The sequence below is a fragment of the Talpa occidentalis genome, unplaced genomic scaffold, assembly GCF_014898055.3.
Source record: "Talpa occidentalis isolate TD23 unplaced genomic scaffold, MPIMG_talOcc4v2.1 talOcc4.5, whole genome shotgun sequence".
In the NCBI taxonomy this organism is placed as follows: Eukaryota; Metazoa; Chordata; class Mammalia; order Eulipotyphla; family Talpidae; genus Talpa; species Talpa occidentalis.
Genome location: NW_023604861.1, coordinates 107,089,382 through 107,103,599, shown reverse-complemented (window position 1 = coordinate 107,103,599; position 14,218 = coordinate 107,089,382). Strand labels below are relative to the sequence as shown.

Sequence of the window (14,218 nt, the reverse complement as noted above, 5' to 3'; positions counted from 1 at the left end):
AATGCAACATGCTAAATATAGTCTTTCCAATGTGTGCCTAAATCAGGATTTAAACATAGCAATCTAACTCCTGAGCCCAAACTTTTAACCATTTTACTAAGAAATACACAGTATTTGGAAGACACAGTAATTAGAAGGGATAAAATTAAAATGATCCTTAAATCTTCACCAAAATATAACACATTGGTGGATTTTTCTTATCTTTATTTATCCTTGTGTTTACCTCTCAAAACTGAAACCATAATAAGAGTTTTAACATTACTTTTTTAAAAAAATATGCAGTGAATATTTCCCATGCCATTAAATTTTCTTTGAACACATAATTTTAATGATTATAAGAGAACTGTTTTCATTTAAGTGATTAAAAAAATTGTTACAATTCTTTATGTCACCCAGCATGTGTAGTTTAGGTCACAGTGTCTGGATATTTCATCATTTTAAGGACTTTTAGTTTACTACTAAGTGATCAAACTCTATTAGTAGAGTTGCAATTTCTCTTTCTGTTCTTTGTGAAGCAGCTCAGAAATAGGATGAAAACATTTAGCTTCACTCTCTAACAGACCTGCAACTGAATTTTATAGTTTATACCCTGTAAACTTGTCCTATCAAAATAAACAGCTGGAGACTAACTAAAGAACTTCCCTAGGGATTTTCTAACTGGACAATGGAGTTTTCTCTCAAATATTGTTAATTTCTTTTTTCATTCTTCCAGGTTTAAATGTATTAGCTTTCCTATTTGATTAACTTTGTCCATCCATATTTGCTGGGGGAAGGTAGAATACTGGAGGCCACAGTGGATGTAATACTATAGAGAAGGGCATTCTATTTAAGACCAAGGCAGTCTTCCTTGGCATGCTTCTACCCAGAGTAATGGATAGTAAATTCTCACTCTAAATCTAAGAGTTCTTTTTGAACACTTACTGTTCAATCATTTCCCTGTTCAATATTTTCTCCCTGAGGCTATTTAGTTCTCTATGGTAATGGTACAAAGAATACAGCAAAATCAAGCATTTGTTGTATTTTTCTGTTTACTTTTTTCTTCTACTGTGCAGCAAAGATTGTGCCTTATATGGACATAAGTAAAACTAATCCATTAACAGATCACTGGAGGAAAAAAAAAGTTAAATTACACTCTCTGTATGTAGAATATTATGGCAGTTGGTTATGAACATCCATGGGGCATACTGAAAATGTACATGGTGCAGGCAGGGGGCAGTTTAAGAACTAAACAGTAAGATGGGGAAAATGACAAACAGCTGGATGTTCAAAAGCACACAACTGGGGAGTTTAATATAATATATAGATTTAGTCAAAACCCACATCATATTTTAATTATTATGGATATAAGTTTTGTGTATTGGTGTCTTTTCCTCTAATTCCCTCTGAAGTGACTGTGTTTCTCTAAATTCTTTTGTGGAACACTTTCATTTTCATTTTCCTTTTTCTCAACAAATACATAATATGCTCCAAGTAGAAATGACCATTTTAATGACCCCACTTCCCTGCATAATGTGTATTGATATTGTAATGACCCTGATTGACAGAAATGGGTATATCTGAACTGGAGTGACTTAGCAATTTAAAATTAATGAGACCACATGTCATTGATAAACAGGAACGTAAGGCAAGAGTAGATAAAACAAAAACAAAACAAAACAAAACCCTAGCTGTGCCAGGAGACAAAGACCAATACTAATAGGTGGCCATAATAGCACACTTCCAATAGATAGAGCTGGAAAGGATTCTAACATTTGGAGAACTTCTGAAAATATGATCAATTTATTTCAGCCCATTTGAAATGTATGTGAATTTTATGATGAAATTAAATACTATCAAGTAATTATTTTCTTTTTGGTTTTTTGGGTTTTTTTTTTTTTTGGTTGAAAGGAATTGAATAGTAAAGTAAAATTATCTCATTTTAAAAATGTTTATTTTCAAAATTTACATTAGAGGAATATCTTTTTCACTATAGATAAGATCTGAGGTTTTCTATTTCTGTTTGGTAAAATCCTGAATATCAGATTTTATTGCATTGTATGCTCACTATAAAATGCCTTACCTGCTTTTTTCTGATATTTGAAGTGTCAAGAACAAAGGAATTATTTCAAAGAGGGTCATTGGAAAGAAAGAAAACAAAGATAAGGTGATTATAGCTATATAATAATTTTGATCTATGAAAAAAAGCTAGTACTATCAATATGCAAGTAGGGCTCCTGTAATTTAAATTCTGTTTTGTTTTTTTAAAGATGTATTTTTATTTATTTATGCATAAAGAACTGGGGTGTAGGCCAGAGGTGCAAGGGATGAGAGGATTCACCAGAGACAGAGAGGGGAGCAGAACAGGCAGATCTACCGAAATCTGCAGTAGAGAGAGACTGGAGAGGTCTGCTGGGCCATGTGGGTTGCTCCTAACCCAATCATCAAAATGTTATAAGCCCAAGTCTTTGACCTCCACAGTGAACTTCTGTACTTCTGTATATAAAAAAAAACTATGTTAACATTCCTTAATTTTTATTTGTACTGTGCTAAGCACTCCATAGGATGTTACAACACTAGACTGAACCCCAAATTTTGCAACCTGGGCATATATTTGTTTTAGGGAGAATTTAAAGAAAAAGATTGGTAATTTAAAAAGGAAATAGAAAATAAAGTCTACTACAATTATAATTCATTTGTGTGATGAAACAATTATGTAAGTCAGGAAAAAAGAACAACAAAATATGTTTAGATTGAATATGATATGGAAAATAGTCCAAGTAAGGGGATCATAAGAAATATATTTTAGTCTAACTTTCATCCATAAATAGCTATGTGAACAAAATGCTGAACTATGGCCTTCATTTTCATCTCACACATGACTTCCAAAGTACCTCAGGATCTATGAAGTTTAAGATCTCCGAGGATCAAAGATGCTATGATTTTCTGAGGACAGCAGGAGAGAGATGGGAGAATTTATAGTAAAGAGAGCTAACGTTAACTATGAGTGTCTTTCTTGGGGAGGTCAATATTTTAAGAAGCATGGAGTAGTAGGAAACAAAAATTTCAAAGGCAAAAAAATAAAATAAAGGTGACATGCAAATATATCCTAAATCAATAGATGTCAACTGAATATGAGTATTTAGAACAAATACCTTAAAGTGTTTTCAAATTCATTTACATTGCTGAGGAAATACGATAGGATTTTCCCGAACCTAGTTTCTGGATTCCAATCTCAGGTACCTATATAGAGATTCTGATTCTTAACCAGCTTTTTGACTTTGGCAAACTCTTTTAATTTTCCAGTGACACAATGTCCTTACCTGCAAAATGGGGTTAACAATAATAACACTCATGAAATTGGTTATGACACTTAAAAATGAGTGAAGAAAGTTAAGCAAGTGCATAATGCTTGATGCATAGTGAGTCACATAGGATATGCTGACTGATATTGTCATTCTGTGTAACTATAGCTCATGTTGTCAAAGCCAAATAATTTTGTGTCTTAAATACAGGGACTTAGGGCTTCCCTGGTGGTGCAAGGAGCTAAGCACCACACTATGAAGCAATATACAGGCTCTGTAGCAGGATTTCAATCCCTGGCCACCCAGGGAGAAACCCACATGGTGCAGCTGACCTCTCCTGTCTCGCCCACTGCTCCCCTCAGCAGTGTATTTCAGTCAGTCTGCCTGTTCTGTTCTCCACTCTGTCTCTGGTGAGTCCTCTCACTCCCTGCATCTCTGGTCTGTATCCCAACTCTTGTGTATATAAATAAATAAATCTAAAAAAAAAAAAAAAAACAGGGACTTAGTCAATGTGGAAAAATAGGTGTGCTCATTCATTACTAATGGGAATGCAAAATTGTCAATTACTTTGTAAGGCAGTATGGCTATTTTTATACAAAACTTCACATCTTTTAACCATTCAATCCAACAGTTATACTTCTTAGTATTTAAGCAAATGACTTAAAAACTTAGGGTCACACAAAAAAAGCACATACATGGATATTTGTACCAGATTTATTGGTAGTTGCTAAAACTTGGCAGCAGTTAAGATTTGCTTCAATAGGTAAATGGATATGTAAACTGCAGTGCACACAAACAGTGGAATATTATTCAATGCTGAAAAGATATGAGCTATCAAGTCATGAAAAACCATGAAGAAATTCTAAATGCATATTACTAAATGGACAAGCCAAGCAGAAATGGTTACATATTACATTTCCAATTACATGACACTCCAGAAGAATAAATAGGTCAGTGATTGCCAAAAGTTATGGGGAAGAAAGAATGAAAGGGCAGGACACAGAAGATTTTTAGGACAGTAAAACTTTTCGTATAATACTATAATGGTGGACATATATCATTGCAAATTTGTTCAAACACAAAGAATGTACACCACCAAACATGAACCCTACTATAAACTATTGATGTGGGTGATGAGGGTAGGTCAATATAGGTTCATCAATCATAAAAAAAGGTATCACTCTGTTGGGGGATATTGGTAATGGAAGAAGCTGTGCCTATGAGTTAGCAAGAGTATTAGAAAATCTCTGTATACTCTGCTTAATTTTGTTATGAAATCAAAACTCTTAAAAATAAAGTAGTTTTATTTTTTTTAGTATTTTTTATGTATGCATCTAAGAATTGGAGTATATGCCAGAAGTTCAGGGGTCGGGGAGGTGTTTGAGAGGATTCACCAGAGACAGAGTGGGGAGGAGAACAGGCAGATCTACTGAGATACACTGCTGAGGGGAGCAGCGTGCAAAACAGGCAAGATCTGTTGTACCATGTAGGTTAGCTCCCTGGCTGGGGATCAAACTCAGGAAATGGCAGTGGAAGCACTGAGAGTTAACCCCTTGGCCACCAGGGAGGCCCCCACAAAATAAAGTCTTTTTAATAATTGAATGAAGCTGGCATCATGGGCAGTAAATTAAGGTGAGGATGATATCAAATGACACTGGAAAAACAAGAGTTGGTTGATTATATTTTCCTCTTAAGTCATGTTAAGAATTGTCATCTTTATTTTTAGTTCAATGTGAAATTATTTTTTTTTAAACTATCCTTTTTTTTAAAAAAAGATTTTTATTTATTTATTTATTTATACAAGCACTGGGTACAGTCAGAAGTACGGGAGGGTGAGAGAATTCACCAGAGCCAGAGCGGGAAACAGACAGACTGACGAAATACACTGCTGAGGGGAGCAGCGGGCAAGACAAGAGAAGTCTGTCGTGCCATGTGGGACCCTCGCCGGTGGAGGCCTGGGATCATACTGGCACTGCAGAGGCTGCAGGCAGCTTTGCAGCCCAGTGCTCAACCACTGCGCCACCAGGGGAGGCCCTTCGATGTGAAATTATTAAGATATTTTAAGCACATAAAATCATTGGACAGTTCTATCTTGATAAAATCAGTCTTGCTGTAGTATAGAAATTCAGTTACAGGTTTGCAGAGCAAGTTTGGGGGAATAATTTGAAGACTGTTAGTGCAGATAAGAGAAGAAAATATCTGGACTTGTGTATAGGCCATGAAAATACAGGGAGTTGGTTGAAATCTGGACATTTAGGGAGCTAAAAGGAACAAAATGAATTAAACATAGAATACAAAGGAAACGGATAGGAGAGATGACTAATTTCTGAACGGATAGCGTTCCATTTATAGAGTCAGGAGTCTATTAAAAGGTTTTAGTGGAGGGCCTCCCCAGTGGCGCAGCAGTTGAGCCCTGGGTTGCGAAGCTGCCCTCAGCCTCTGCAGCGCGGATTCGATCCCTGGCTGCCAGGCGAGGGTCCTACATGGCGTGCAGACCTCTCCTGCCGTCTGCTGCTCCCCTCAGCAGTGTACTTCCTCACTCTGCTTGTTCTACTCTCCGCTCTGGCTCTGGTGAATTCGCTCACCCTCCCACACTTCTGACTGTACACAGTGCTTGTATAAATAAAATAAATAAATCTTAAAATAAATAAATAAATGACCTCAGATTTCTGTAATATATACTTAGTTTCCAATGTAAATGTGTAATTAAAATTTTTAAAAAAAAGTTTTAGTGGAAATAGTATGATTATAAATTGGACATGCTTATTTTGAGGACCATTTTGGTTAGTTATGAGAGGGAATATCTTAACTGGGAATACACAGAAGTATATAATGAAAGTTTTATGGCTAAAGATTTGGAAGGGAAGGTAGTCAATATCTAGTGTAATATAATAGTATGGATAAGAAAATAGATTAGGTTCAAACTTGTCACTGTACCAACAGCTAATTGCTAGGTTAAAGAGAATGCACCTATAAGTTTGAATGAAAATAATTTTTCAAACAGACAGGAAGCATTCAGGAAGTATATTCAAAGAGAAAATATCAAGAAGCAAAGGTGGACAACAGTGTTATCTTCTTAGAATTAAGATAAAGAGAAGAAAATATTTCTTTTTTGATTTGATGACAAAATGAAAATCACTAGTGACCATAGTAAGAAGACCTGTGTCAACAAAGTTGTGGAAACAGAGGCCAGGCTATATGAGATATGAGTTAACTACCTAAGAATAATTTCTAAGAAAGTTGACTGTAAATAGGAAGAGAGGGTTAAAGGCAATAGATATAGGAGAAAGCAGGTTTTCAACAAGTCTTAGTGTGATATGTGGTTTTGTTTAGTTTGGGAAGATGCAGACTATCTGAAAGCCAGTAAGAGAATTCACATAAATGTACAGGTGATCCATGGTCTGAAAGTGCCAACAGGGAATATAACCTGAATTAAGGCCATATATATTCTAAGAATAGCATGTTTGCACATTTTGACTGCTTTCATATTTATACTACATTATACAATGGTGGAGGGGGAAAAGTAATATATCTAGCCACATGAGAAAAATGGAGGCTCACGATATTAATTTATCAGTGCCAAAACCGTACACCTCAAGACTTTCAGTTTCATGCTTTTTTAATGTTTTCAAGTGAAGTTGGAACAGGATTGGATTTGAAAATATTATCACAGAAGGAAATCTTGAGTTGAGACAGATTTTGTTCCTTGCTTTAAAAGGGAACAATGAGAAAATCAGAATTGCATAGTTAGTAAATAAGAAATCCATATTGGCTTATCAACCTACTATGACATCTTTTTAAAAAATATTCCCTATGAATTCATACTTAGGCTCTAGGAGTAATATCTATTCTTTTCTTAGAATGTGTGTTGCTCAAATCTTCTCTCATGTAGCAAGGCCAACTGCTCCTGATATATCACTTTTTACACCTGGTGTACAACATGCAAATTATCAAGCAAAGCTCACCACACTTGGCCTTGGCTGACTATTTCCAATATAACATTTGCATATTATATTTTTTAATGATATAATTAATAATACATTAAGTGTAAGCATTTGCAAGACTCACAGTACCATTTCAATGTTTCGAGGACCTCTTAATGCAGTATTATTAATAATTCACAATGGCATGCTTAATAATGAAAGCTTCTGCCAAAGTGTTTGTCATATCGTCCAGCCCAAACCCTTCCTGAAACTTGGCCTTGTTTGTTGTACACAAATGCTACTGGCAAAACTCCACGGGAAAACATGTTCCTGCCAATCAAACCCCAGGAGGTGGTAACAACCTGCTGATGGATCCACATTGCAGATTTAATTCTGTAAAACATAAAACTCTGTGATAAATATTTTCTAAAACAAAATGTGGTGACCCAATATTGAAATGTAAATAAAGATGAATTAACCACACAGTCATAAATGTTCTATTTTTGTTTGTTTTAATGGTAGAAATTTTATTTGAGAAGTAGCGTATACAGAGAAAATGTGTATCATCCACCAGGATCATGAACATAAATGCTGCATTATGTTATCATCCTTAATATGCAGAGCATCAGTTTCTGACTAATTAGGAGAGGAGATTAAAGGAAAGAAAGAAGTATATATTATTCTAGAATGGCAGTTCCTTAGAGCACTAGTTTTCAGCTCTGGCTATAGATCAGTATCTCCTGGGGAGTGTTTTTTAAATTCCAATATCCTGATGTCATGGGCAAAGATTCTGATTTAATGCATCAGAGAGGTGACCTGCACATCAGAATATTTTCCTTTATTCTTTTATTTCATTTTATATGATTCAAATATGGTTGAAGCCCTTACCTTACCGTCAATTTACCCAACAATATGTATTAAAAAGGAAAATACAGAGCGAGGTGAGTTTGTGGCTTTCTAAACCCAACCTAAGTCAAGCAGTTAACCAGGATGGATACATTATATAAATGAGAGCAAGTTAAAATTGCTAATGGAGAAGAAAGTTAGGACGCTGACTGATGCAGGTTGGTTTCTCTTGTTGATTAAATTTAAAGTCCTCATCTTAAGAAGTTTTAGTACAATGTATTGACTTGTGTCTATGATGAGGAAATGACTTTTACTTCCAAGCAAATTTACTTTCACATATCACCAGGATTTTTTTTTAAGACTTATTTATTTATACAAGAACTGGGGTACAGGTCAGAGGCATGGGAGGGTGAGAAAATTTACCAGAGAGAGCGGGGAGCGAAACAGGCAGGTGGACCAAAGACACTGCTGAGGGGAGCAACAGGCGAGACAGGAGAGGTCTGCCATGCCATGAGGGAATCTCCCCGGCCGGCCAGGAATCGAACCCATGCTACGGAGGCTGCGGACAGCTTCACAGTGCTATACTCAACCCGCTGCTGCACCACCGGTGAGTTCTCACCAGGATTTTTTGATGCAGTCCTTGAAATGAGCATTTTTATGAATGAGGACACTGTAATTTTTGTTTTTCATTCTAGAATGAAAAAACTTCAGGTCCTTGATAATAATCTCATAATCTCCAAATTTCAAATACTGAAATATTAAATATTTCCCAATAATATCCCATTATGGGTAAAGGACTAAGCTCTTCCCTGCCAAGGACTGTGTGGGATGGGTGTGTGCATTGATTTGTCTGTCACCTCCTGATTGCTAATAGTAACACCTACCACTAATCCTTTTAGATTTTTGAGGTAGAAAACTTATGGTTAATTATGTCTAGTATCCTTGTTACTCCCACAAGTTAATGTACGATCAAATCCCATTATTCTTCCTGAGAATATCTCCTAAATTACCCAGTTGTTTCCCATTACCAAGACCACATCCAGAATCTTTTTATTGCTTTTTCAGACATACTACATTCATGCAGCAAAGAATAAGAGTCAACATTTTAAAATGCAAATTTGGCCATATTTTCTTTTTCAGGAATATATATCATTGTTCTATATCATTGGTAAAATAATTCCAAGCCTAGTAAGATGCTTTTTTGCTATGTAGAGAAAATTTAAATTTCTCAACCTCTTCTTGTAACACTTACTTGCTATACTTAAAAATTTCCCAAAGGAGGGCCTCCCTGGTGGCGCTGGGGTTAGGATGCAACCTATGAAGTTGTCCACAGCCTCTGAAGCCTCTGCAGCATGAGTTCGGTTCCCCAGCCAGCCAGGGAGCAGCCCACATGGCGCAGCAGACCTCTCCTGACTCGGCCACTGCTCCCTTCCGCAATGCATTTCAGTCAATCTGCCTGTTTTGTTCCACACTCTGTCTTTGGTGAATCCTCTCACCCCCCTACACCTCTGGCCTGTACCCCAGTTCTTGTATACATAAATAAATAAATCTTTAAAAAAATTTTCTCAAAGGAAAATGAATCCATTTAGTTACTAAAGGTTGAAGTCCCCATCTCATACTCAACATTATAATAGTACAATGTGAATAATAGGAAGAACACAAATATTAGAATGAAATCTATCTGGGTTCAAATGATGTTTTTATCACTTACTATGTGACCATGAGCAAGTTTCTGGTTTTTTGTTTTTTATTTTTACCCTCAGTTTCATTATGTTCAGTTTATTCTTTGTGAATTGAGAGTTAATACAAGTGAACTGTTGTCAGTGTTCTGTGAAGAAAAAATTATCTTTCTATAAATATATATCTGATATAATGATTTGAACATATTAAATAAAAGCTCATATTACTATTTCCTCTTTGTGTTGTTTGTTAAAATGCTTTAAAAAAAAATCTTATTTCTCCACAAAGAAAAGCCGACACTGGAAGAGATGGTAATCCTTCTTTAGAGAGGTTAATTTCCTTTTGTAATACTCAGAAATTGATGATTGTGGTGTTATTTTTTCTTGTTTGCAGCACAAATTTAAACCAAAGAAAACATCAAAACCTAGCGTGACTTTGTTTTGTATGTGTCATAACTTAGATATTCAAAGGCTCTTTGCCTTTTAGCTTCCAAGTAAAAGGGGCTTATTTTTGGTGTCTATAAAGGTAAGAACAAAATTTGCTAATTAGAAATTGAAAAACTTAGTCAATCAACAGGCCTTTGTTGTTAGGTTTTGATCACTGCTAAAGGAGGAGTTTTGTATTTGCCTGGACACACACAAATGGCAATTTGTTAAAATTGTAAAAGAGCAGCAAAGGCTGTCTATTGTTCTACTTTCTCTGAATATACTGAAAGTGGAAAGAGAAGCTGTTTACCAACTCAGCAGTAATAGCATTTTTGGTACAAAAAAGAGAACTTGTAAAGGCAAATTTATTTAGGTTTAAAAATTATACAGGATCATCCTACTAATCAAACACCACCAGAGACAAATTCTTTGTATCTAGATAGGAGAAAACTTTTTGGTACAGAAACTGTAACTGGGATAATTTTCTATCCAGGTGGCTCATGGAAATCCTTTCAACTTCAATTGATTTAAAATAATAACAATAGTATCAAAACATTATCTATGGTTTATTTCTTTTACCATGAAATGCTTTTTCTTTAATCCCAGATTAACTTCCATATTTCCCCACAAAAATTTTTATTATCCCCACACAGACAGTCTTCTCTCTCTTTTCTGCCTTATAATCTTCCTCTGTGGAGACCGGCATCTTAATTCTGGTTACAACATTCCCCAGAGCTATCTTTAAGCTACTCAATTTAGAAATAGGTATGAAAAAACGTGAGTATATATAACAGGGATTTGTCTTTAAAAATAGATGAAATGTGTTCAAAGATGTATGCACAAAGGTATTAATTGAAATGTTAAGAATTAAGAAAAAACAAAATAATTCTAATGTCGAACATCATAGAATTGGTTAAATAAATTTTGGAAAACTAGAAAATGGATATTATACAACAGTTCATGAGTTCGGTTTAAATATAAATATAAATTTATATTTAAATTCATTTATATAAAAATGAATTTTAAGTATAAATGTTAAGTATATTTATAAAGCAGTGCATTAGTTATATAACAGTACATGTTAGATTGTCTCATTTTTTAATTATTATATATAAATGTATATACATATACACAAATGCAAATACGAATGCACTAAAATTGTTATACTGCTTATATTTTCATGGGGTTTGAGTAATTTCAGTTCCTTCCTTGCCCTAGATTCAATTATTATTCCACAATGATTATGTTCTATTCAGACAATGAGAAAAAACATTTTTATAATTAGGTACTCTTTTTAATTTATATTTTTTATTTCTCTTAAGTTCCCTAATAGTGGGAATTTCATAAAAGCCCCTTACATCTCCACCATTCTTAGTAATAGCTTTGCACACCCACACCCACTCAGTCATTTGAAGGTGATTTCACTTGCTTCTAGAAAGAATATTGATTCCTAGACCATCCCTCCAACGCTTATCTGAAATCCCAAGAGAAGTAACTCTGGGATTATTTGAAGAGTTTCAGGCTTCACAGAGGTAATATCAGTAAATTCCTCAAATCTCAGATTCCATTTCTAAAGTTGCTTTGTTTCTGGGGTCTGTCTCCTTGACTGTCCTGTATTTTGTCTGTAATGTATTCTAAAGATCACTCTCCTTGTCATTACTCTCTTAAATCAAGCATATAAATGCTACTCAGGAATCAGAGCCACTAGATAATCTGCATGCATTTTAAACTGGGGAGAGCAGAGGTGAGAACCCTGGCGGGGTGAGCCTACTAATGAAGCATGGCTTTTAACCCCTGATGAGGGGTCTTGCAAACCGCACCCAGCAGAGCATGACCTGCCTAGAATGGAGAAGCAACAGCTTCTGAACATCTTAACAGAAGGCTTGCTCAACATAGGTCCAAAATGCTCCCTCAGTAGAAATATTGCATAAACCAAATGTAATATAGGAATATGAATATCTTACCATTAGAAAGAAAGTAGTAACAGTCACTCTCCAACTAGTCACTTTTGGTGAAATAGTGAGAGGTACCTATCTTCCATGTGACATTATGTTATGGCATGAAAGACTTAGAGGTATGATTTACCTTCCAGTGAATTCTTGCATTGTTTTCATTCTTTATTTTCCTAGAGTCTCACATCAACCAGTGCAACAACTGTACACTTTCCAAACTGATATGGAGGCTGACATCGTTTAAGTTCTCATGTCGAAATTTCAGAAAATGAATATTCCTTGAACACCTTCACAAGGATGTGTACTGTGCCAGAGGAAAAAAGGGTAAGAATAACTGTGTTTTAAACTTAATGAGTCTAGCAGGAATCTAGAAAACTTAAATAAGGGACCAGGAAAAAGAATAACTATAAGAAAGAAAATATCAAAATCAACAAACAACTATGAACCAGTGACACTCTATGGGGTGTGTGGGGTGGGGAAAGGAGGGACTGGGGTCAAAATAAGGGGGTTGTAATTGTATGAGGAATATAAAAATAAAATTTAAATTAAAAAAACTTGAGTCTATAAAAATGGGTGTAAAACTGATTATTAAGAAAAGCAAAAGTTACACAATAGTTTCTGGAAATCTATGTCAAAGATTAGGTTTCCAGATTCATCAAATAAAAATAAAGTAGATCCAGTTAAATTTGAATTCCAGAGAGACAATGATTAATTTTTCTGTTCCAAATATTTACTAAAAAATAATTAATAAATTATTTGTTGTTAATCTCGAATTTTCATTTAACTGACTAGTATTTTATTTGACATCCCTACCAAGAAATGATTTGCAAACCACTGCTGACTACAAATTAAAATTAAAGTGATTACAGGGTAGTGATTGAAGAAAAAGATAGTGACAAGATACAAAACCAATTCAGGCAATAAAGAGATTAATTTAAAAAATAAAAATAATTAAGGAAATTGGCAACTGGGTAGATGTGAAACTAGTCCCATATTAAAATCTTGGTTTGAAATTTCTATTTGATGAGACAATCAGAATTCTCAGTGAAAGGAATTGCATATATCCTTTTTTCCAGGGAGGGGGATCCAGTCCATACTGCCCAACCCCAGGTTCTGAATAAGAGGCTGACTTCAGCTAAACATTGAAGCTGGTACAACTTAACACCTTATAATATCAGCCTGTCCAATTTAGTAAAAATTCTTACATTTGCAAAGTATGAGAGACTTTACATGTCATAAAAGACATGGTATAACACAGTATGTTATAGATCTGGATAACTTATTCTTATAATACTACTTCTACTCTTTCACCATAAAGCCCTTATCCATTGGTACTAAAATCATACAGGATGACTGATAAACCAAAAGCAAATTCAAAAGAACAGAAAATTCCTATGACTAATATATTGGAAAAATAAGCCAGGGTATAGTCATATATTAGATTTTTTTCATAGCAGTAATATGAATAAAATATAGTTGCAGATAGCAAAATGGATAAATTTTGACATTTTTATTTTAGGGAACAAAAGAAGTCAACAGTACACATTCAGAATGTTTTTCATTTATCCAAGGTTACAGACTATGCAGTACTTGACAAATTGAAGAACACAATATGATTTCTAAATCTATGAGGAAAATAGTGAAATAATGAAATCACAAATTGGGGAAATGGTATTTTGGGTAGAGAAGGAAAACAATGGCATGAAGATAGGGCACACAAATGACTTTAAATTCATGGTATTTCTTGCTTGCTTAAATTAGGCAATATGTGATTGTTCTTCATACTCTGAGTATATTTTATAAATATTTTGGTATGTTAATAAACTCAATAGCAATAATTAAAAGACATTTAATATTTAATGCCATTTTTGTGCATCTTTGAAACTCTCAGTTGGACAGACAGCCCAAACCCTATGGAGGGAGGCAACTAGAAGGATGAAGGCATTCCCTGTTGCCTTTGGAGCCTAACAGCACTGATTTCTCACTAAGTAGGTAGAACTCAAGGATGATAAGCAACTTAAAATAATTATATTTAAAAATCTATTTCTTCAAGTGCTTTTGCAGAAAGAAAATTAAATTTGTTTGAGAATATTGAACAAAGACAGAAGAGT

General features: G+C 34.7%; 1 long non-coding RNA gene across 1 annotated transcript in view; it reads left to right on the top strand.

Annotated features, from left to right (window-relative positions):
- The window catches only part of LOC129146985 (uncharacterized), a 216,428-nt gene that overhangs the window by 192,148 nt on the left and 10,062 nt on the right, over positions 1 to 14,218 (top strand). The window contains exon 3 of the long non-coding RNA XR_008554433.1: positions 12,285 to 12,431. This is a non-coding gene — a long non-coding RNA (uncharacterized LOC129146985). The remainder of the gene's footprint in view (positions 1 to 12,284; positions 12,432 to 14,218) is intronic.